Source organism: Meriones unguiculatus, chromosome 19 (assembly GCF_030254825.1).
Source record: "Meriones unguiculatus strain TT.TT164.6M chromosome 19, Bangor_MerUng_6.1, whole genome shotgun sequence".
Classification (NCBI taxonomy): domain Eukaryota; kingdom Metazoa; phylum Chordata; class Mammalia; order Rodentia; family Muridae; genus Meriones; species Meriones unguiculatus.
Window position 1 is genome coordinate 21,191,226 of NC_083366.1, and position 24,460 is coordinate 21,215,685.

At 41.9% G+C, this 24,460-nt stretch overlaps 1 long non-coding RNA gene across 2 annotated transcripts; it reads left to right on the top strand.

The window, feature by feature from the left end:
* Window positions 1–3,299: 3,299 nt before the first annotated feature.
* Window positions 3,300–12,440, top strand: LOC132649272 (uncharacterized). Of its 2 annotated transcripts, none has more exons than XR_009587718.1 (2): window positions 3,300–3,368; window positions 12,085–12,440. It is a non-coding gene; the product is annotated as an uncharacterized LOC132649272 (long non-coding RNA). The 2 variants fall into 2 exon arrangements; XR_009587717.1 differs by lacking the exon at window positions 3,300–3,368 and adding an exon at window positions 11,326–11,524.
* The last annotated feature ends 12,020 nt before the right edge of the window (window positions 12,441–24,460 follow it).

Sequence of the window (24,460 nt, forward strand, 5' to 3'; positions counted from 1 at the left end):
TGAGCACATACATGACACTGCTTGAGTTTGTGCTATGGCCTTCAGCTTTTTTTTTTTCTTTATTAATTATACTTTACTCACTTTGTATCCCCCCCCCGTGGTTCCCTCCCACCTCCCATCCCAATCCCTCCCTTCCTCCACCCTCTGCATGAATGCCCCTCCCCAAGTCCACTGATAGGGGAGGTCTTCTTTTCCTTCCTTCTGATCCTAGTCAATTAGGTCTCATCAGGAGTGGCTGCCTTGTCCTCTTCTGTGGCCTGGTAATGCTGCTTCCCCCTCAGGGGGAGGTAATTAAAGAGCAGGCCAATCAGTTCATGTCAGAGACAGTCCCTGTTCCTATCACAATGGAACCCACTTGGATACTGAACTGTATGGCCTTCAGCTTTAACTCCTGTTTTGGCACCAATGGTGCAAATGTCAATGTGATGATGACGCCAAGTAATAGCTTAATATTTCAAAGAAAATAGTTTCAACCCTCTACAGGCCCACTAGCCTATGGATTATACTTAAAAAAAAAAACAAAAAACTTACTTTTAAAAACAAGACAAAACACTGAAAGATTCTGTTTCAAAAGAGAAAGTAGAGAACAATAACAGAACATACTTGACACTAAACCCCAGCCTCCACTGGTACATGCACACATACCCCAACTCACACATGTGCACATTCACACTTGCGCATGCTCACTTACATGCACACACTTACATTACCTACACAGGTGTGATTTTGGCCACATTGCTACCTCAAATTCTGAAACATTAAATTGCCACGACTATGTCAGTAGAGTGAGCCTCCCAGCATGTCAGGAGTAGAAATTCCTTGCTACTTATTTACTTCTCTGTCAGGTTTGTGATGCTAAGTCTGCTTTCTGAGCAATCATCATCAATAACCTCAGTTCTAAAGCTATTCCAATTCTGCTGTACTCTCCATTTATCCTCCACCAAGTTCTCTGCGCATTATTTGTGACTTCAGGCTGGTGAATTTCTGCCGTGCTGTATATCTTCTTGATAGATAGTTGCTCTTCTCTCCATCATGGAGTAGTGTGCTTTCTTTCTTTCTTTCGTTTTATAAAGGATACACTTTATGTTGCTTTATCTTACTAGTCTGTGGCTCCAACATCTCAGTTAAGGAATATGACCTTACCTAACTACTGAAGTTAGATTTCTAATATCTCCTGCTTATAGCTACAGTTTATGTGTCTAAAGACTTAGATGTCCTTTTTGAGTATTTTCCTTTTTTCTATATTGCCTTTCTTAGGATCTGATGCTGCCTAGTTAAGTAATGTAATACTTGGTAGTGTAAGGCTGATGGTGCCGTCCTGGTTGACTACAGATCAAGGGCATGAATTTTATTCTCTGAGCCCTGCTTTCTTGTGAAGCAAATACATAAAACAAGGTGATCTCTGCCATCTTTTTACCTCAATCACTTCTTATTTTCTCAAGTTAGATTCTCTGTTCTTTTCTACTGAGCAAAGCATGAAGGGAAGGTGGAAAGTAGATGGCTAAAATAGTATCATACACTTTCCCAGTGTCTTTGTCCATAATATCTGCTTACCAGGCAGTGTACCTGAACAAGATATAAGACTGCCTTTATTTGGCTTCAGGAATTTGTCCTTTAAGTATTATGAATCTGAATGAGTTTATCACCTTTGCTCTTGGACAGATATTCTTTGGGGCTTTTGCATTTATTTCTCCAAGGACTAAGAAATATGCATCAACATTACAGTGTGTGACTTAGTGAGGCATGGTATTGAATGCCTGTAGCCCCAACAACAGAACAGTAGAGGCAGGAAGATTGTGAGTTCAAAATTAGCTTGGTTATATAGCAAGTCCCTATCTCCATAAGCAATAAGCAAATTGTGTAGACAGTTATTGAATTATGACACAACATTTGTAGGAGAAAGAAAAACACCTCTATTTAACACGCAACCCAAACAACTCCACTGCAACCATGCAGCTTGCTTCTGCTCTGGCAGACAGGCATGGCTTTACTTTTCTCGGAATACGTACGAAATCCTGATTCTTGTTCTCTTCCCCCTTGATTCCCATTCCCCTTCTTTCTGCATACATTTTTCTTGATGTTGTTCCAAGTGTTCAACCTCCTTTCAGGTAAAGATTAAATCTGAGTATCTATTCACAGGCTTGCCTTCCTTGCATTTCCATTTTTATTTGTTTAGTCTTGTGTGATGTGGTTTGTATGGGGATGACAAGGGTGTATGGGTGTGAGTGTGTGAGAGGCCAGCAAAGGACGTTAGATGCCTGGTTTGCTCTCAGCCTTATCCTCTTGATTGCAAGGTCTATCACTGAACAAAATAGTCACTAGTTTGGCTAGACTGTTTGGCCAGTGAGCCCTCAGGACCCACCTGGTTTTGTTCCCCAACGCAGGGGTTACAGACACAAACAGCTATGATCAGTTTTTTTTATATGGCTTCTGGGGGTTCGAACTTGGTCCCTCATGCTTGTGTAGCCAGAACTGTTACATGCTAAGCTGTTTCCCTAGCCTCTCCTGGTATTTTAATCATCACGCTGTTGCAAAGCTACTGCAAGGATGTTGACTATTATTTGGTGAAACAGTTCTCTGATGTGTGTTGTTGTCAGTTTGCCAAGTGGCCTTGGCCTTCTTGTGCTTCCGTAGGTTGTCTGTGTTCCCTAGATGGATCAGGGTGAACACCTAGAAATATGTTTTTTTTTTCATTTTTATTAATTACACTTTATTCACTTTGTATCCCCCCATAAACCCCTTCCTCCTCCCCTCCCAATCCCACCTTCTCTCCCAAGATATGGTATTCTTATCCTGTAACTGTTCCTGCTTTAAATGGCATGTTGAGTTTATAATGATCAAGAGAAAATTCATGAGAAGTAGAATGATAAGTATATTATCTAATTAAAAATCAGTATCTATAGCATAGCATAAAGCACATGATTTATTATCAAATTGGCCTGATATAATAACAAGTTCCACCACTGATTAGCTTAGTGATGTAAAATCTTGCTTTACTCTCTCTGACCTTCAGTGTAATTATCTGTAAGACATACATAATCACAATTTGCAGGTTCAAGGATGATAAGTTATGAGAATGGTAGTGTTTTTCATACCAAAAGTTCTTGTTACCAGTAACTAATATTACCTTTAGCATTAATTAAAGTTCTAATATCAAACGTTTGGGTAATTCATTTGAATTATATGGAAACAACCAAGTAACGATGAAACTTTTATGTCTGTGTGTTATTCTCTAGAAAGCATGAAAGATGAAGTAGTGTATAAACTAACTTTCTTATTTGTAGTACAAACAAGAGAAGCAGCTGGAGTGTCCTTATTCCTCAGGGCTTCTCCACTCATGTGGTGGATAAAGGAGTGATTTGATCCAGGTGAGATCTCTAAGTCTGTCACACTGCTGCCCACTGCCAGTTACAGAAGAAAATACTGCTTCTGAGTGTTTCTTGGATGCTGGCCAGTGGCTGGCAAAGAATGGTTGTAGGATCTTTATGACATCAAGTCTGCCTCAGAATCACACAAGTTAGTTCATTTTACAGTGAAAAAAATGTATATTTATAATTTGCAGCTGAGCTCAGTCTAGATGATCCCGGTTATGCTGGCGCTATCCAGGGCATCACAGTCGGGAGGCAGCCGGACATGTGCCTTCTTCTCTCTCTCAGGTCATAGCAGGGTATTGCCTTTGGCCACATCGATGTCATAGAGTCGCTTCTCAGCCTCTGATATTGTGCTTGTTGGCCTTTACATCCACAATGAACACAGATGTATTGCCTTCTGTGGTATTCCTGGCTGACACAGTAGTCAGGGGAATTTGGAGATGGCATACTGCTCAAGCTTGTTTCTCCTGGGCATTCTTGAGAGGGTATTTAGACTGCCTCCTGAGACACAGGGTCTTGGGCCTCCAAAAAGTCAGTGCCCTGAGAATCTTCTTCATTTCTTCCTCCTCCTCCTTCACCTCCTCCTCTTCCTTCTCCTGCTCCTCCTCCTCCTCCTCCTCTTCTTCTTCTTCTTCCTCTTCTTCTTCTTCTTCTTCTTCCTCTTCCTCTTCCTCCTCCTCCTCCTCCTCCTCTTCTTCTTCTTCTGGTGGTGGTTGTGAATACCTTTCAAGCACTGCTTTCTTTGCTTTCAAAGATCTTTGCTTGGGAGAGACAAGGGCTTCCTTCCTTCTTTGCTTTTGGCATCATCTTGGTGATGAGACAAGTTAATGATCTTAAATGCTAGACTTTGGGTGCCAGAAAGATGGCTTCCTTGGCAAAATGCTTGAAGCAACACAAGCATGAGCACCTGGATCAGTCTCCAGTGCTCATATAAGAAATGCCAGGTGTGGTGACACTATCCTAACCTCAGATTTGGGGAAGTGGGCAGGAGGGTCACTGAGTATCAGTGGTTAGTCAGCCTGACATAGAGACCATGTCTTTGTTACTTTCCTATCACTATGACCAAGACAACTTATACAAGAAAGCATTTAATTGGGGGCTTGCCTACAGTTTCAGAAGGTAGTGTATTCTAGGACTGTCATGGCATGGAACACAGCAGCAGGCAGACATGCATGGACCTAGAGAAGCTGCTGAGAGCTTGTATCTGATCCACAAGTAGAAGGCAGAGAGAGGTGGGAGAGAGAGGGAGATGGAGAGGAAGAGAGGGAGACTTGCATGGTGTGGGCTTTTGAAACCTTGAAGCCACCCTAAATGACACACCTTCCCAACAAATCCACACCACCTCCAACAAGGTCACCTCTCATGATCCTCTCCAAACAGTTACAAGCATATGAGTCTGTGGTGGCCATTCTCATTTAAACCACCATAGCCCCTGTCTCAAAAAACAAGAAGGAGCCAGGCGGTGCTGCTGCATGCCTTCAATTCTAACACTCAGGAGGCAGAGGCAGGTGAATCTCTGAGTTCAAGGCCAGCCTGGTCTACAGAGCTAGTTCTAGGACACCCAGGCCTACCCAAAAAAAAACCCTGTTTCAAAAAACAAACAAACAAAAAACCCAAACAAACAAAAAAAATCAAGATGGGCAGTCCTTGAAGAATAACACCTAGGGTTGTCCTCTTGCCTCCACATGCATGCACACATGTGTGCACAGACAAACAGACAAACACACATATACATGTGTGCATGTGTACACACACAAAGCTGGGCTTTGTGTACCAGGAAAGTCAATAATTAGCTAAATAAATAAATGCTAGTAGTATAAACAACACAGGGAAGATTCCAATCTGATTTAGCTGAACTTTGGTTTATCTTTCTTTTTAATATTAGAAGGCTCTGTAAACAAAAATGGTCAAATATGTGGTGTAGTTTGTCATAAAGAGCATTCTAATTACAGACCCAAAACCTGACTGCCAGCAGTGGAGGAGAAACCACTTTCATGTCTGATTTGCTCCTTATTTAGTCAGCCCATGAGGCAGAAGCAGTGGTAGGAAATAAAGAATGTGTTTCTTGGCTCGAGACAATTTTCATTCTCTTTCTGAGAGCAAGGTATCATCATGACTTTACATTCATTGCTTCAGGAACACAAAGCTCCTTCTAAAATGTAAATCTTCTTCTGTATTCTTGTGAACTTTTAGGAAATTTGCTATCACTCTATAGCACTGATAATCAACTGCCTGTCTTTCCTCTTTTGGAGCTTATAGATTTTTTTAAGTCAAGTACAATTTCTGGCTTTATTAAAAAGCATTTTAACTGATTTTTACAATAATCCAAAGAAGCCAGAATTAGAAAGACAAATTAGATTTGAGGGAAATAATAAGTTAATATATCCTCAAATAAAACAAAATTTGTTGTTGTTGTTTGTTTTTTGTTTTGTTTGCTTTGGTTCAGCGTCTCACTTGTTAGCTCTTTGAAGGCTTTGGAGTCACGATGTAAGCCAGGCTGGTCTCCAAGCTTGCCATCCTCCTGCTTCAGCTTCCTTGGTGCTGAGCTTTGTGCAGTACTGTGTTTAGCTCCAGAAATGACCTTCTGATTAGAAGCCTGTCCTCTATTCTTAGACACAACGAACTTCTGATAGAAAATGATCAAAGCTCCTCAGTTATTAAGAGCTTTCAGACATCTAAACACAAAATTTATCCATTGCCTGAGGAGGCCAGAAGAGAGTGTTGGATCCCCTAGAACTGGAGTTACAGACAGTTGTGAACCACCAGGTGGTGCTGGGAATTAAACCTGGGTCCTCTGCAAGAGCTGCCAGTGTTCTTAATCTCTAAGCCATCTCTCCTGCCATTCAAAGGTATAGATATTTGTTGACCCTGTTTCATATTATTGCGAGGGTCTCAGTGAACTCTACCATTCCCAGCTGACACAGGAGTAAACGAGAGACAGTAATGAGAGTGACTAGAATGTCTAGTCAGGGAAAAAGCAGAGAAAAGATTTGAGCCTTGGCCTTTTAACTTCTATCCTTTCCATAATCTTCTGTCTTTGATTTTTTTAATATTTATTTACTCTGTTGGGATGTGTGTGCCTGGTATATGAGGAGGGGCTAATAATCAAGGTGGAGGTCAGAGGACAATTTATGGAGGTCTGATTTCTCCTTCTACTGTGTGTTCTGGTGATAAAATTCTGGTCATTTGACTTGGCAGTGAGCATCTTTACTCAATGAGCCATCTTGTTGGTCTTTCAATGTTATTTTCAATATACTCCATGACAAATAGCATTAATTAATAATTCAGAGGGATTAATGCATGTAGATTTTCTTCAAACCATGGGTGCCATGTTAATCTTATAAACTTGTTTAAATCATTAGTTAGTTCATTCTGAAACTCTTAATTGGAATTAATCCAATGTCACAAATGTGAACAATATGAACAAAATGATTTGCAAACTGGCAGCCAGCCAGATGCCTGCAGGATATTACAGGCAGTCTGACTAGAAGTCATCCTTGCCCATAGGTAGTAAGGCTCCAAATCTTGATCAAAGTGATATGGGCTCTTTAAAAATTACATTTGAAGTTGAATTAAGGAGAACATTAACACACTGTAGCGAGCAGACGGGACACCTGTGAAATGTGTCTCTAAGTCATGAGAAACCAGGATTAAAGTAAAGACATGGCACAGGAAGATTTGAAGATTAGCGTTCTGCCTTAGATGAAAAGGACAAAACTTAGAATGTTGTTAATGTTATCAGGACAGGAGATTATAAGTCAAAGAGTGCATGGGGAAGGCAAGAGGCGTGAATTTAAAAAAAAAAAAAAACTGAGGAGGAATCTTTAGGGTGAGGCTGGTTAATGAAATGGAGAAAAGATAAAAGCAGCTTCCTGTATCCTAGCAGGAGGACTGGCGAGTGTCATTCTCAAGGGCAGAGAGAGACAAATGGGAAAAGAAAGGAGCAAGGCAAGGTAGAGGAACTTCAATCTAGACACATGGCTGCTGTGACAAGGGATCATACCTGAAGACCTAGGTCTATGTGATCAGGCTGGAATGCAGACTCACTATACACCTTTAATCCCTCTAGCTGGAACACAGACATGTCCCTAGTGCCTTTAGTGCCAAATAATGAACGTAAAGTTAGTTTGTGGAAGAAAGCACCGATGTTTGAAAGTGATATCTAATTGAGGGGCAGAAAAGTGACAAGTTAGAGAAATATCTGACAGAATGAGTCAGAGATAGGACACGCCCAACTCTAACTTCTGAAAGAGGAAAATAAAGGACTTAGGGAAACAGTGCAGAGAGAGGGGGGGCAGTTTTACCAGAACAGTTGTGCAAAGACAGGTAGCAAAGAGAAACAAGAAAAAACCAGAATGAGCCAGGAGATTAGAATATATTGCCAAAGTTATTATGAAGCCAAGCAGAGCAATCCAATGAGAAGCCAAGAGAAGCCAGTTTGAATCAGTCAGCTTGGAGGGGAGTTTTGAGCCAGCCAGCCAGCCAGAATTCAGAAAGAGCTAGAAAGGGTGAGATTATTTAGCAGCAAGTCTTAGAGGCTGACAATGTTCTAGGCCTAGATTAAATTGTAAGAAGGCTAGAAGCTTCCAGAACTAGGCCTTGATTAGCACAAAGAGGCAGTAAGCCTCCAAGATGACAATTAAATCAGGCAAATTAAAGTGACTTTTATAGTGTGACTTGTATTAACAGTTCTTTGTAATGTGTGTGTGTGTTCAGTAATACATATAATCTATGTGCCCAAAATTTTAAAGAGAGAGAGAGAGAAAGCAAAAGATTTAGCTTAGAAAAATACATTTGCAAGTCATCAAAATCTTGGAGAATATTGAAATATAAAATTCAGAGGATTTCATTAAAAAAGAAATAAAGGAGAATTTTGCAATGTTTCACACCTGGATGGAAGAAAGGGGGCTTCCATAAGCCTATCAAGAAGCTGTAGAGAAGCAAGATGTGAACAAACCTTCACCTGAGAATGCCTGGTGTTGTGGTTTGGGGCTGTAGAGGTTCCTCACAATCTCCTGTGTTTTAACACTTGCCTCCCTGGAGGTGCAGCTATTTGGGAAGCTGTGGTCCCTTTAGACATAGAACCTAGCTGGGGAATGTAAGTCACTGTGGATGGGCATTAAAAGTTACTCTGTCTCTGCTCCTGGTTTGAGCACTCTGCTTCCTAACTTCTGAGGTCAGAATCAGCCTCTTCATCTACAGGCCAAGCCACAGCAGGTGGCATGCCTTTCCATCTATGATGGACCATTCCCACTATAGTCCCTGAAACACTGAGCCCAAAGAAAGCTTTCCTCCTTTAAGTTGTTTTTGCCAGAGGTATTCAGTCAAAGTGATGAGGTAATAAATATGCCTTGGTAAGAGTGTGAGGAAAGGTAAAACCCAGCAGCAGCCACAGAGACAAGTGAAGAGAGACTGAAAGAACCCATCTGGATGGACAGTCTGGTTTCTTAGCTTGCTTGGGGTCATAAAGCAATAGGGTAAACAGTCAATAAGACAAAGACCAAAACAAAATTAGAAAGAAAAAGAGGAAAACCCTGAAATGTTCTAAACTGAGTTCTACAGGCCTTAGAAAGCTGAAAGCAACTCCATCAGTGTCACTAAACACCAGTTCTGCTCTCTGAATTTTTATACTGTCAAAACTCTGAATTCATTCTACATGGAGACATAGACGGGACAAAAGTGAATATATCCATTGTGTTATCATTTAATAGGAAGAAGGGCTACAAAGGAAAGGAAGAGAACAATAAGACTAAGGATGCTGCCATCATATTAAAATATTCAAATTCTTCTCAGAAAGGGAAGTTCAGTGTTGTAGAGAAGTCATCACTGCCCTGGACCAATCTATTTATTCCTGCAATCCTCATCAAAGTCTTAACAGATTTCTTTTGAAAATTTGAAAAGTGTTATCTTCTTTTGTGGCCTGGTAAGGCTGCTCAACCCCTCAGGGGGAGGTGATTAAAGAGCCAGCCACTGAGTTCATGTCAGAGACAGTCCCTGTTCCTGTGACTTAGGGAACCCACTTGAATACTGAGCTGCCATGGGCTACATCTGTGCAGGGATTCTCTTACCAGACCATAGAGGAGGACAATGCAGCCAGTTATGATGAGACCTGATAGGCTAGGGTCAGATGGAGGGGGAAGAGGACCTCCCCTCTCAGTGGACTTGGAGAGGGGCATGGAAAGAGATAAGGAAGGGAGGGTGAGATTGAGAGGGAATGAGGGAGGGGACAAAACTGTAAATATAAAAAAGAAAAAGAAAAGTTGAATAGCAAAAGGAAATACACAGTAGAAAAAGAGGAAATATCTCTGAGATACCAGAATATGACAATGCTGTAATGATTTTCTGTAGCCACAGGACATCAGGTAAATAATTCAGAACCAGAACTCCATGCTTAGAAGAGAAGCTGCAAATTTTAAAGGTGGTGTTTTAAATCAATAAAGAAATAAGGGTCCTGAGATAACTGGTGATTTGTTTAGATGAAGAAAATTTAAACACAAATCAATCCTTCTCTCTCCTATATTCCACAAAAATAAATTCTATTTGAAAAAAGGGTAATTTAAAAAACAAAACAAAACAAAAACACAAAAGCATGAGAACATGGGTTTATGACAAAAGCCAGAGAATACGTTCTTAAATAGACTATAAAAAAAGAGACAAAGACAAGACAGGGGCTGTTAGTGTATAAGGGAGCAGGTGCCAGACATCCTCAAAGACCTGCATTCGGAAGGAAGGAAGGAAGGAAGGAAGGAAGGAAGGAAGGAAGGAAGGAAGGAAGGAAGGGAAGAAAAAAGAATGAAGAAGGGAAAGAACGAGAAAGGAACAAAGGAAGAAAGGAAAGAAGAAATGAAGGAAGGGGCAGGGAGGGAGAAAGGTAGTAACAAAGAAAGAAAAGCAAAAAGGAAGGAAGGAAAGAAGGAAGGAAAAAAGGAAAAGGGAGGGAAGGAAAGAAGGAACAAAGGAAGGAAGATAAAACAGCTTATCGAAAATAAAAAGAAACAAAATGAAAGTTAGAAGACTTAAATGTTGATTGCTATATTTGAGTCTGTCAGATGGGTACAGAGTAAAGAGATGACTGGAACCATATACCAACGCTGGTGAAGGTAATGGAAACATGCCTTCAAGGTGTCTCGGATGTGAGACTCACACCAGGCTCTTCCATGGGGAGGGGGAGGTGTGTGGTGTGTAGCTGGGTCTTAGAGACTCTGAGTGGCTTACTAAGGGGCAGGACGGGCATTTTTTTTAAAATGTGCTTTGCTTTTCACAAATGGGTCTTGCATAAGACCCTCCCTGGCACAGTAGCTGTGACCACAAAGGAATCATACTGGAAAATAATCTGGAAGTTCTGAATCGTTTGCCATAGACTTACAGAACAAGGCTGTCTCTCCTCCATACCAACTAGCAACCCGAGGACAGGGAGAACACTTTATTTAGATCTTGCTTGTTCTTGTTCTGTTTCTGTTTGCTTGTGTAGCTCATATACCTGATGATACGTATGTGCACGTGGAGGGTATGGAGGCCAGGCACACTAATTAGGGTGGATTGGCTGGCCAGTGAGCCCCAGAGAGCCTCGTGTCTCTGCCTCAAATTCTCTACCTTCACAACAGCACTGAAATGGGGATGATGTGTCATCACACCCAGCTTTCACACAGGTGCTGGGATTCAAACTCAGGTCTTGGGAAGGAAGCATACTACACCCCTGAACTGTTTCCTCACACATGGCTGTGTGTCTAACACCCACACACAGCATTAATAGTAGGTGTTTAATAAGCATTGGTAGGCAAAGTGACCAAATGGACCAGTGAACCCGCGTGTATGGCAAGCTTATGTACGGCAAGGACTGGATACTGAAGTTAGAACATCACATGCAAACCAGGAGCAGCCAAAGTAATTACCCTTGCAAAATGGTCTAAAATGTGAGATTGAAAACTCTACTGTTTTGGCTTGGTTTGGGCTTTTTGCTTGTTTCTCTTTGGGAGAATGGTAGAGGAGAATGTTCTTTGCCATGTTGGAGTTGAGAGGCTTGTAAAGTACCTGGCAGTTAATATCCTTCAGCTGTGAGGGATTTTTTTTTATCCAGGGTGAGTTGAGAGATGCAGGCATGACTCCTAAGGATGTCCTCAGGATCTGAAGAAGGTAACTGAGCTAGTAAACAGGTAGGTGTAGACTGCAAAAGTCAATGGTTTCAGAGAGGATGCCATTATTGTAAGATGATTCAATTAGTTGATCAATTAATTAGAAGCAATCAGGTCAAAGCAATTTGGTCAAAATTAATGGCATTGGAATAAATTGGATAGATTAAGTAATGAAGTGAATGGTTGATTACAAATACCCCATCTCTCTTTATATCTATTTGATATTTTTCCTATTCCTAAACACACAATGTGTTTTTAAAATATTTTTCAAGTGTGATGAGCTCTGAAGTAATGCTTTAAAATTCATGGCATGCAAGCAAATGACAAAAAATGGTGGTTTTTGCCAGATGATACCTGAAGGTAATGAATTAGAACATTGAAAATGACTTAATCAAGAAACAATTAGGTGATGGAATAAAAGGAGAAGCTTAGGAAAAACAAAACAACAAACCATGCTCGAGATGGGTCAGCAGGCAAAACTGTGGCAGCAGAAAGGCAAGAACCTGAGTTGTACATTTTTAACTTTTTGTAGATTTTTTGGTATTATAATTACATTTCTCCCTTCCCTTCCTTTGATTCAGACTCTCCAATTGAACCCTCCGAACCCACAGAAGAGCTGGATAGAGAGTGTGAGCTTCTGTAATGCAATTCCTCCTGGAAGGAGATGGGAGGAGGAGACAGGAGAGTCTCCAGGGGTCTGCCGGCCAGCCAACCTGGTGTGTGTAACAGAAAGACCCTGCCTCAAACAAGGGGGCAGATGGAGTCCCGTATCCAAGCTTGTCCTCTGAGCTCTGCACTTTTAGACTGGCACATGAGCTCCCATATTGAGGTCCATGAATACACACACACACTCACACACACACGGTATGAACCTAATTTGTCCTAAAAACAATTATATGCTGTTAAAATAAAAATACAGTAACAACTTATAAACAAATGTTGCAAGTACTTGTGATTAGGTCTTTACCCCGCCGCCTGGTAAAACTTAGCGAGCACATTAGCTGTATTAGTGTTCATTTACTGTCTAATTCCCGGAATGTGTCTTTCATCTCCACATGAGCTGTTTTTCCAGGGATCCGTTCCTTGCATATTTACAGTTTTGCTCTTTGTTCCACTGCTGTGCAGGTGGGCAGGTCAAGCCACCCCTGCTGCTTGGCAGCGCTTAGGAATCTGCAACTCAGTGTTGACAAATTCATTTCACTGTCCCTTGAGCATTTTAAAATTGAGCCAAATCTAGAGCTGAGGAGGAGCGCGGCCGCATAATTCTGCACTGTCCATAAGGAGATGACTTAGTTAATGTTGAGTTTCTATGCTTTGTAAATCCCGTTTCAAATAACCACACCTCCCTAGCAAGAGAGTTGACTCAAAAAACGCACACCCGTGGTTGCCATTCCCTGCCCAGTAGTGAGGCCCAGCAGGCAGCTCTGACTCTGATTGAATTAGTTTTCTGCTCTCAACTAACTCAGCATTTCATTCTGTTAACAGTGCAGGCTCCTAGGAATTATGAGCACACATGAGGTCTCCCTATCCCATAATAGACCAGTCTCCCTATTCCATGACACAGACACCTGGCCTGACAGGAATGCAAAGCAGGTGGTGGGCTATGTGAGCTTCCAAAATGGGGCACCATGGTTAGGAAAGAATGTCCACAGAGACGGAGCCCATAGAAGACAGAGGGGTCACACGGAACAGAGGATGATCCGAGCCTTCTGAAAGTTGATCCTCTTTGGGAAGTCAATTTCATTTACAAATGAACAAATGGGCAAACACATTCGCTATGGATAGCTCGGTGAGAAAGGGGCTGGGAAGCCTTGGTTGCGTCATGCGCACTGTGTTTCTGAGAAACTAGCAAGATTCCACTTCTATCCACAGGCAGCACCACCAAATGTCTCCTCTGTTGGCCATTTGGTCTTACGAAAAAATAGCAAAACCAAAACAAACAAACAAAAAATCAATACGCTGGGCATGTGGTTCATTTCTTGAATTCTGGCAGAGGTGGGCCAAACCACTGTGAGTTCAGGGACAGCCTGGCCAACCTAGGATGTGCTGAGTTATTCGGGACTAGACTGCAAAACCCTACTTCAAAAATATTTTTTTTACAGTAGACTTTCATTTATAATAAAAAGTATTCCTAACTTTCCCTAACACAAAATCATCTCCTAATTAAGTTTTGTTTTGTTTTGTTTTGTTTTTTTGGAATAGCAAATTGCTAGGTATTTTCATATGTAGAAGGATGAAGATGTTGAAGAGAAGTAGGGGCCAGCAAGTTACTGCAGGCAAATACCTCCAAGCCTCTGTAGACAGTTTATTTAAAGCCTATAACAACATAGCTCTGTCTACACAAGGAAAACTAGTTTTCTAGTTTTGCTAGGGAATAACCATGAAATAAAATAGCCACAAACATCAGCGGCAGCCACACACATTTGTTGGTCTGGTTCACAAATGTTTAATCCTACATATAGGCCCCCTAATAAAGCTTGATTGGAGGAGCTCAAGGTTCACGTCCATTCATCAATGTCTAAAATTGCAAAACTATTCAGTTATTACTAGCCCAACTTCCCCACATATGTAACAGGGCTCAGACCATTTTCTCCTCCTCTAGATGACCAAGAACTTCCCTAGAGAGATGAAAGAAAATGTGATAAACTTTACTGTGCTGAGCTATGCTCTATAAGGACCAGTGTATTGTCCCCACCTAACCCACCCTCACAACATTCTCCTGTTGTATGCAATAGCATCCCGTTGACTCCTCTCATTCGCTTATCCTTTTCCTCTAAGGTTTACAAGCACCTCACCACCATCACCACTGTGTTCTATAACCCATGGATGTTCCCTGTAAAATACGAACTCAGTATAAAGCCCTGTACTCTGGACCTGAAGACCCTCCATTGCAGTGATTCTCAACCCGGTGTCGAGGCCCCTTTGGGGGTCACCTATTCGTTATCCTGCCCATGGTATATTTGATGACAATTTATAACTGCAGCAAAATTAAAGCTATGAGGTCACAATGGAATAGTTTTATTGTTGCGGGGGGAACTGCAACATGAGGAGCTATATAAAAGTGTCCCAGCACTGGGAAGGTTGAGAACTACTGCTCTGTTGAATGGCTAGCATCACTTTGTTCTCTACAGGACAACCGTCCAAAGTCAGCATCACCCCTTCCATTCCATTCTCCATTCACTGCACCCCTAACGCTGATCATTGTGTTAAGACCAACCCAAAGAGCCAGAACAAACTGACACAGTACACTGGAGCTAAAACTAACTCTCAAAATGTCTCAGCGTTAGTTGTCACATCTTCCTTTTCTTTCTTAATTTAGTCTTTAGTTATCTTTCTAGACGCACTGCAAACCTTCTCTCCTTTGTGAATAGTCTCATGACTCCCTACTGCTCTCTCATTTCTCTACAAGCTCTGTCTACGAGGAATTTTCTTAATGTTTTGTTTCATACTACAGAAGCCAAACAATTGATTATGCGTCACCTCCTGTTCCCTCTTTTTGATGCCCATTTTCTTCTAAAAATTCTACTACAATCCACATGACCACAGTTCTGTCTGTTATATATTTGATAATTACCATAGCCCCTGGCAGTACATTGGAAATGCCAAGTGTGATGTGTATTTGCTGAATAATAATAGTCAGTCGTCTGTTTATTTTATAAATCTCTTTGTTTTCTTTCCCGACTTGGCTTAAGATGAGAGAGAGCACACGCAGGTGATCATGAACCCTGAGAGAGTATATAGTAAAGAATTGGCAAAGCATTGGCTGCTCGGAAGGACTTTTGCCCCAGTCTTACAGAGATGTGTTCTTTCTAAGGTGGTAAACCTACAAGACAACAAAGATGCAAAGTGCCATTGCCGTGTTACTTGCTGTGATGGTCACTGTGATGGAATACACTTCTCAATACACTGACCACCGAAGTCACTGGAAGATGCAAAGAGCATCCCCCCCACGGCCTGCAGATGCACGGAGGTAAAACCTGGGAACGACAAAGAACTCAGAGCCATATTCACAGGTGTGGAGTTCAGCCGGTGAGCGGAGCAGAGGCACATTTTCAGTTTACTCCTTTGCCGTCGTCATCTTGAAGCTCTTCCTAGGGTTTCAAAAGCAAAATGTTCCCATGCTGCACTAAGGTCTGTTCTTGACTATAGATACATGTGAAAACTCACTGGCCCGTGTGAGAGCTCTGGAGACAACTTGGCAGCCAGGCTGAGTCTCTTCCTTTCTTAATACATTGCCCGTGGCGATGGTCACAAAAAAAAAATGAGAATGAAAAACTAAAACCCTCAAAAATGAAATAATTTAGAAAGTGTTGCCTCTCTCAGGTATTCAAGGGGTGATCTGACCGAGAGCTTACATAAGACTGAACTTCGATATAAATTCCAAAACATCATCTGATTTCTTCTAAAACAGAAAGGGGGAAAATTCTGTGTTTCCACCCAGAAAACATAACAACTAAGCCATCGTGTTTGCTCCCAGATAAACACATAGAAACACAGAAGCATCTTAGCCTCCTTAGGCAAATGAACGGATATTCATGGTTCCCTCCCCCCCCCCAAGACTTAGCACACTTGAGAATGGGGTATTTAACAGACTGTCAGCCTTTTTACAGAAATGGGTAGTTTCTGGTGGTCGCACTGTTTGTAGATATGTGAGACAGACACATGGGGCAAGCACCCACATTAACATACTTTCAGAAGGTTGCAGCTCAAACCTTGAGACTGGGCATACTCAGAAACAGACATGTCCTTGCAATGCAAGTTAAATATTCCCAGCCAGTGCCCATCATTTTAGCCCCTTCTTGAACATGTACTCCAGGACTTTGAACTAAGAATGGGCAGGAACATGTCTTCCATCTTTCATTACTGAGTTATGACCCTAAATTGCACAGGCTCAGTCATGTACCTTAGGAACTGATTATGCTTGGGGCTGTGCTCACCTTCAAAAGTGCTTTCCTGGATGGATATGCTTGAACATTATGAACAAAAACTCCATATTTCCTTTTTTCAAGGACAACATTGCTTTGGAAACAAAGTCATGGTCTCTTTACAATCTGTAAAATAATTAAATAATAACAATTAAATGTAGTCTTATTTCTCGGTCATGATCATTTTGGCTTTACTCAAAGCAAAGTGCAAACCCATAGCTTTTTAATATTTTTTTCAAGAGCACTGCACATTGATCCATCCAAAACTATTGCTTCTGATTGCAAGATATGACAGATTCCAGAAGACAGAAAAAAATAAAATTTAAGACCTAGAAGGAGTAAGAATAAGCACAACAAAAAGAAAACTAAACCATAAAAAAAAAAAAAAACTGGGAAACTGGAGAGGTGGCTCAGCAGGTAAGAGGACACAGTGCTCCCGCAAAGCACCCACTTTGGGTAGCTCACAGCTGTCAGTCCCTCCAGTTCCAGGGGATCCAACACCCTGTTCTGGTCTCCTCAGGCACCCACATTCACACTCACAGGTGCACTTTGCCCTACCACTCACATAATTAAAAGACAGTAAAATAATTCTTTTCTTTTTAAAGAAATGAGCCAGTAGAGCCCCTCAATTCACTAAAATTAAGGAAGAATGACATTCAGATTTTAGGTTTTGAGGTCACAACCGAACATCAGAATTTGTTCTCACTGGGTCATTTTTACAAGACTGTCCAGCAATGTCCACAGATTCCAGGATAGATAGACACATAGAGAGAGGGGCTATGACTAGGCAATAAAGATGGAAAACTTACAAGATGGCTGACTCTTTTCCTGACTTGAGACAGAAGTTTGGCAGCTTAAAACAAAGTCTTTGTGGATTTTTTTTCCCTGATGGACTGGTTCAAGTTTGAGGCTGGGTCAGGACTGGTTACATAACAATTGTAGGTAGAGGGTAGCTGGATCAGGACATGTTTGTGCAACAGTTGTGGCCAGTAAGCCATCCGACTGACCAATCCTAAATTAGGAGAGGAAGACCCTTCAAAGACTTTAAAACCCTAGCCCGCCCTCGAGGAGAAACTGGAATTCAGCTTCCCCTCTGTTTAGCAAAGTTTAGCAAAGGGCCTTTTGCTCTGCATGCTTGCTGCATGTGTGTGTGTGTGTGTGTGTGTGTGTGTGTGTGTGTGTGTGTGTGTGTGTGTTTCCTAACCCTTAATACAAGCCTGTGTTTACCGGCAAAAGAAGAAATAAAGTAAAGAGATAAAGGAGATATGGAAGGAAGAAAATGCACCCATTAATATCCTGACACTACCAAGAGACTTACTACTTGTGCCAAACTCATTAACATTCTGTACGGAAACTTAGAGAAGCACTTTGCACGTGCTAATTTAGTAATTGCAGTAGTCTGGAAAGAACTACTCTGCATAATTTACAGGAGGAGGCAACTAATGCGCCGGAGGACTTCACTTGCTTGGTCACAGTCGCACTGTTAGGAAACGAGGTTGAGGTTCTTCCCAGGTCAAAATCTTACGTCCTTTTTCTAGCCTCACTATAGATAATGGCAAAGTCTGTCCTCCAAGTCGCAGGGGTGGAGGGGGAGAACTGCTCCCACACCAGGCTTGGTACATGGTAGTCCCTGAAATCAGTTACCTGCAAGGACTCTGGCCTCTCTGAGGAAGAGACCCTTATACAATTTTGTGTGCCTAACCCAGTGTCCTCATCCCTCGATCTCCACACTGGATCTCCAATCAAGGTCTTTGCAGATCCCCTGAGGAGTTTCCTTCCGAGAAGGACCTGGAATGGGGACCATAGACACGACCTCTTCATCACTGCGCCGCCTGGTGGTGACCCAGTACTCAGCACTTTTCCAGAGTAGTCCTCCTATTCACACCCCAACCCCAACCCGCACCCCCATAATCCATAAAAACACCTTTTGTTGAGACCGCCGCAGTAGCGAGAGCACTGCCGCTTTGGATCTGATCCACCTGACTCCAACACGCCATGCCCTTTCATGAGGGGGCAAAATGCACAAAGAGAACCGGCCTTCCCCAACCTGAACCCCTTGTTTGGACCATCCCAGTAGGTGGTTACAGGCTCAGCTCTTTCATTTCAGCTCAGATGTAATGAACTCCTCCGCGCCTGGCAGCTTGCTCTCTGCAGCTCAGCTGAGCTCCTGACAGAGGTCTGTTTCATTTTGTTTTCTTGTTCCCGGCGTTTAATGAATGTCACACTAGATGAAACAAATGCGTCTCCAATGCCAAAGGGAGGATGCCGGTGAGCTGGCTCTCTTTCCCGTATCGGTTCTATTCTTGGTTTGGGATGGAACTGTTAGTCATAAGATGTTCTGGAAATCGCCGAGGAAATGAGTGCAATAATTCCCAGCCCAGATGCTGAAGGTCTCAGAACTAATTTGCTTGCAAAGATACCTGCCACTGGCAGGTGATGCTGCCTTCCTCCCGCCTCCGTGAACATGAGTGATGAAATTTAATACGAGCATCATTTTTGTAACCCGAGTGCCTACCGTTCACCGGCCTCTGTCACTGAGGCTGTGTTAGACACAGCCTCTGAGCCGGAGGAGGGGTTGGGGGGGGGGGCTCGTCATTGATAATACGACCTTAAGTGGGCTCCAATTTCTTTCCTGATGTTTTGTGTTTCGTGGAAGACAAATGAACCCAAGCGGAATGTCTCCAAATGAAGTCCAAGGTGCTTTTAAAAGATACAGTTCTCAAAGATGATTTTTTGGTTCTCATAAGAACCAAGCCGGTATTTCATCCAGCAGAAGAACGGTGGACACAAGATGAGCGTACCTATCGGCGAGAGCAGTAATGGCTCACATCAGCGTCATTTCCGGCCACAGGTCCTCTCGCTTGTGTTGGAGCTCAAGTATCTCTTACACTGTGTATTCGTTAATTAGGGGAGGAAGACCTTATTAGCGCAGTTTTTATAAATGAGATGACTATGACCCCAAAGGGAGGGCAGTAATAATTTATACTACATCCCATAGCTTAGAAATAGAGGCAGAAGTTAACCCTCTCGAATCTGACTCCAAGATTCACCATCATTTCATACATCTAGCTCATTCCATTGATGCATTAGCCCTGTGAAGAACTGACTGTATGGGTTATTTACAAAGCGAGGTAAGCGAAAGCTCCTGAGTTAAATTCCCGGCACCCACATGATAGCTCACAACTGTTTGTAACTCCAGTTCCAGGGGATCTGAACGCCCCCACACACACGAACATACGTGAAGGCAAAACATTAATACACGTGAAATAAAAATACAATTATTAAAAAATAAAGAGCCTCCATTAAAAAAAATAAGATAGCAAGTTATTGAGGAAGCTGCCTGACTGAATTCTGATCTCTATGTGCATACATGCAACACCTGCACATGTACATACATGAGCATACACACATGTGCATACACACATATGGAGTGGGGGAGAGAGAGAGGGAGAGAAAGGAGCTGGAGGGTGACAGTGAGTAGAAGCAATACTCTTGCCGAGGACTCAAGTCAGCTTACAGCAGCCGTGTTGCGCGGGCTGTTATGGGAAACTACTTGGAACTGTAAAGCCAGGGTGCTCTGATCACATGAGCTCCACAGGTACCCAGCACTCACATGGACATCCTCATGCAAAGATGCAAGCATGTACGCATAATTACAGACAATGAACGTGAATTTTTAAAAAATCCTCCAGGAAATGAAGAATACGCACTTTCCTTTTAAACTTGACTTTCTTTCCAAGTACATTGTGAGTAGAAATAAATCATCATTGTGAAAAGTTTCAAATAGATTTGTATTCTAGAATTTTAGTCTTGTGACTAATGAGAAAATGTTTAAGTGCAGAACCTATCAAATGGTTGTTTATACCTATAACAACATCAAAAATCACTGCAAGCTTTTAACTATCCATTCGTACACCCTTATGGTAGAATATGAGCAAATGCCAAGGAGACTCCCTCTCCCTTCTTTTTTTCGAGACAGGATTTTCTGTGTAGCCCTGGCTGTCCTGGAACTAACATGTAGACCAGGCTGGTCTCAAACTCACAGATATCTTCCTGCCTCTGCCTCTCAAGTGCTGGGATTAAAGGTGTGTGCCACCACAGCCTGATGCACAAGCTTTATTTACAGGCTGAGCCTAAAATGTGAAATTCTGTTCTTAGCAATAGCCGGGAAATAAAGTCAGTATAACTTGAGTAGATCTTGTCAGAATACGAGTACCCTTTCCTCCCTTATGTTACTGTGTTCACATTCATTTAAATTTCATTGAATGTATGTTGTGTGTAAGCACAGAAATCAAAACTCTAGCTAGCAACTACAAGATGGCCACCTACATGCTACACCTACAAAACCGGCCTCCTAAAATCGGGACAGCCGAATGCTCACCTGGGAAATGGTTTAAGGCAGCAGATTCTAGCAAAGTTTGGAGACAGTAAGATTTTGCCCTTCAAAAAGCTTCAGCATTGTGGCCCTGGGGCTGGTCTGGGGAGTTCCTGGGAAGTAGAGTTTCCTATATGACATGCAAGAAAGAATCAATTCAGGTCAACTGAGTTTGAAAGTTGGCATCTAAAAACATCCTGTCAGCTCTGTCCATGAAAACCCAATGAGCAGGTTTTGATGAACAGCTGCACACCCTCTCCCAGTACTGTAAGCCTTTCCCTTTCCCAGAAACCCTGTTCAGGGCAATTCTAAACTCTGTAGTCCAGCCTGGGAGCTTTTCTTCTCCTGGGTAACCTTCTTTTGCCCCTGTTTTGAAATTAAATTCCATTTGTTCTGCTCATGTTGGCACAAAAATTGTCTCAAGTTAGTCTAATAAAACCATCACTAAAACAATTTTCTTGAGTAGTGTAATTATAGAGTTAGTAATTAGACTCCGCTAAATGAATAGTGCAGTTAGATTACATTCAGACAAGCACCACACACCCCATTCCATTTTAATCACCCCTTAAATGCAATCCTGTTTGCAGGGAAAAGGCATTTTAGATGGTAATGGCAAGGCCACCATACACACTTGCGTGAGACTGTGTCACCTCTAAAGCGAGGACAAACTGGCATATGCCATGATATCCATTATACTACCTATGGTGAGGGGATCTTGTGGTGGAAGAAGCCTCCTCTGAAGGGTGTGATTTGGTTCTCTCATATGACATCTGTCAGGTGACCATCTCTACTTGAAGCTTTGCTTTGGCTTTCCATATCCTCTCTTCTGAAGAGACGTTTGGCTCAGTAACTTGTGCCAGAGCTCTTGACTTTCTGTTTGCTTAAGTGCTCACTTCTGTATTTCATTAGGGACCTGGTCACCTTCTCTGTGTCACCAAGGCAGCTGTGACTCTTTGGAAGCAGACACACCCTGCAGTGAACAGAAGTGTCCTCTGCGGCCTGGTGCATCCGCTATCAACCTGCGGTCAACAAGCGGAGATTCACATAACACAGTTCCACTTTATATCCCAGCACCAGTCAGTGGCCCACGGAAATTAACAAGACGTTGAATCATCTCAATGGATGGACTACTCCTAATGGCTGATGATCCGTCACCGGATGTTTAACATTGCTGCTAGCTTTAGTTGCGTTTATTTCATTTAGTTGGTCCTGTAATCTCTATTCATGGCTGTAAAATTTGCACTCAGGGAGGCTGTATGCGCTGCCCATGTTCGACCAACTATGAAATGGCAGAGCAGCAATTACATGTGTGTGGAAGCCAGGGACAACCTTAGGTGGTCATTCCTCAGTCAAACTCCACCTTTTATTGAGATCTTCTCACCAGCCTCTGTCTCAGCCATTCTTAACCTGTGGGTCGTGATCGCCATGTTGTTCAAATGACCTTTCACGGGGGCCATCTATGACCATTACATTACAATCATTACAGTCATGAAGTAGCAACAAAAATAATTATATGGTTGGGGGTCACCACCACATGAGAAACTCTATTAAAAAGCTGCAGTGTTAGGAAGGTTGAAAAGCAAGGCTCTATCTCTCCAAGCAGGCCAGGCTGACTAGGCAGTGATCCTCAGAGCCTACCTGTCTCTGCTTCCTCGGCACTGGGATTATAAACTTCCGCCACCATACCCAGCTTCTGTAAGTAGATTCTGGGGACAGGAATCTTATCATCATGTTTGCAAGGCAAGTAGTTTACTGACTGAGGCATTTCCTCATTCTTATTTATTTAATCTATAAAATGAGATTAATTATGTGCATTCCCTGATGTTTTAGGGAACTGTGTGTATGTATGTACATTAAATATGATTAAGAGCATAAAGGCATCTTGTAAAATGGGAAGCGTTATTATCATCATGACTTAATAAGATCCAGAATAATCAATGAATTGAGATCGTGTGTGGAGAAGTTTTGATGTCTTATGTCAGATCAAGGAAAAATAGGATTCTATTACATAAGGTATTATCTATGTTTATGCATTGAACTCATTAAAATATCACAGTCCTACAAAGTAAGAAGCTCGCATAGATGCTGTGAGCCTTCTTTGACATTTGCTTTTTCATCCTGGTTTCAATTTGCAGGCTTTCACTTTCCTCCTCAGTAATAGGAATTGCTCTGTTCTCGGTTGATTGATTCTAGGAATTTGCTGAATACAGACAAACTATGACATATTTGCATTTTTAAGGCTTGAAACATTCGTTCGGTTTTTAAAATGAGTTTATTTTGAGGAAATGTATGACTTCTTGAACTAATGGCAAATGAAGTTAATAAAATTCATACCTGCTGTGGGCCATGATGATTAGAGATCAAAGGGGAAATAAATCAAAGGCTAAATTCCACACTCTCTAATTGCCCGCATTCCCCATTCATTTCAGTAGGAATACTTTCTGCTTGGGATTAGAATGAAGAAGCTTAGAACAAATGTTTCTCCCTTTTAAGTTGTTTCCAGACTTCTCTTTCAAAAGCATGAACTATTTGCGTTGTCTCTGTCCTCCTCCATGGCCACACAGCCACCAGCGTCTTCTTGGCAAAACTGCCAGTAATCATTGTACGAGCACAACATTACAGTCTCCATCTTCCTTGGGAAACATGTCTAGCTGTTTTTCATTGTGTTTACAGACGACTTGTTAACAACAATTACGTTCTTAAATAAACTTGAAATGGAACCCAAGGCTAAAATTCAGGCATAGCTCCCAGCTAGCCAACCCTTTTATATCCAGCTCTGGTACTAGCTAACTAGAGCTAAAACCCCCTTGCCCAGTGAACCCCTCGCTTATAATAGATCAGTGATTATTTTTAAAATAAGGCAAACTCAGGATCTGGGAAAATGCAGGTACAAGGGCTTGTTATACAAACCGGAATACCAGAGTTCAGCTGTAACCCATAGAAGAAGGAAATAACTGACTTTGCAAAGTTGCCTTCTGACTTAAACATATGTATTCGCTATCACTCACCACAAGTGCTAGCATGCACGCACACACACTAATAACAATAATAATAAACACAACTATAGTAACTGAAGTATGTCAAACTCTACAAAATTGTAAATGTGATAACATCTCTGATGGGACTATTAAACCTATGTCCGTTTGACTTTGACATATGACATGTTTTCTGTAAACACAATTCTGTCTGAGGCTGGCCAAAAGAGGAATTAGGGTGGATTAACAGACATTTATACAAACTAATGTATATCTCAGATACGTAGTTCTTTGGGGGCCCAGATTAGAATCCCTTATGATTTGTGCCATTTCTATTAGAAATTAGCCCCAAAGAGACGGAACTCTGATCATGTCTCTAATGCACTGCCCTGGAAGCTTAGAATCTACAGTGAAGGATAATAGCTTCTAGCTGTGGTTTAAACCATATGTTATGTTGAGGTTTTCTTTGCTGGTGCTTCCATAGTAATGCAGCATTGATGAATGGCTGAGCATAAAGTAATTAAGTACCAAAATCAACCCACTTAGAAAAAAATAAATGCCAAAGGGTAAGTGTATTAAGAGATGACAAACAAACTGAAACACATACACACACACACACACACAAAAGATGTCTAGCCAATCCACATCAGGAGGTAAGTGTATTTAGTGGAAATATTTCTGG